Source organism: Misgurnus anguillicaudatus, unplaced genomic scaffold (genome assembly GCF_027580225.2).
Source record: "Misgurnus anguillicaudatus unplaced genomic scaffold, ASM2758022v2 HiC_scaffold_31, whole genome shotgun sequence".
Taxonomy (NCBI): Eukaryota; Metazoa; Chordata; class Actinopteri; order Cypriniformes; family Cobitidae; genus Misgurnus; species Misgurnus anguillicaudatus.
In genome coordinates, this window is record NW_027395281.1 from 2,002,148 (window position 1) to 2,003,522 (window position 1,375).

The window sequence follows — 1,375 nt, forward strand, 5'->3', positions numbered from 1 at the left end:
ATATCGCGAGAGTTCAACAGCGCCTCTGACGAACTGGGACTGGGTCTCGCGAGAGTTCTGTCGTGATACTGACGACGTCACCTAAATTCTTTGAAAGAGCGATTTTGTATTATTTTAATAGCATTTCAACCGCAAACATTCACTATTATTTATGTTATAATTTAACATTATTTGTATAAATATTTTTTTTTAAATATAAATATTTTTTGCTTTTTGTGTAAATAATTTTTTTACGTTTGGCTTTTATATGGTTTGAGTTTTTAATAAAGCTGTACAAAAAGCAATACTGTTTGTAATTCTATTTATTATCTGTTCTTTTTTATTAATAATTCATATAATCTATAACTATTATATGAATATATTTTTCATAAAAAATAAAACGTATTTGGTAAAAGAAACTAGAATTTTGCAAATAAAACACGACTTCATATTATACACGACTTAAATAATACTAAAAATAGATTACAAAATTCATTTAAAGTTGTACAAAAGTATGTGAATATACGAATTTCCAGAAGGGGACGACAAACACCCAAAAACAAGTCACAAAATATAATACATTTCAAGCTAATAGGGTGAATTAAGATAAAGTGTGTCACTTTAAAAAAAAAAAGCTGCCATAAATTACTCTTGCAGATTAATATTTGAGTTAAACTAGTATACTACCTTACTATAATGGCTGTTTACCTGTGAGACAAAAGTTTTTAGAAAAGCTTTTGTGATGTATACCTTCAAAAAAAAAAAAAAAAAAAATTGAGGTCAAAATATTAAATAAAAAATTGTTATAGCAGTTTACATTTATTGTAATAACTACAAACAATGCAATAAAGTATATATTTGATACATAAAAATATCACAATTTGTTTTGTGTGTGTGTTACACTTTTAGTGGTTATACCAGCAACAGCCACTAGGTGTCAACGGTTTGCTGCACACTCTTGTCACAGATAAATAAATTACTGTCACTGCATTATTATTACTGCTAAAAGGTTTTGAAATATGAAAACTACATTCTTAGACTTTTTTAGCAATATACTGTATAGTTGTCATGATAGATTAAAATACTAATTATATTTTGCTTAAAACCCTTCAACCAGCTATTTAATAGCTGTATCCACTGCGACAACCGACCCCATAGAAGTGTAAGAACTAAATAGCCCTGGCCTCCCGTTTGTTTTCATTACTCCGTTAAATATTTAAAATACAATTAAATTCAACAAACAGAAATAAACAAACATATCATTTTTAACAATTAAATGCTTGTGCTGGACTGGAAAGGAAAAGTTTGTCATATCCTTCCCAGGAAATGTTTTCTCAGATTTTTTTTGACAGCAAAATAAATGAATCTCCAGATTTCAAACATCTGAAGACAGTTC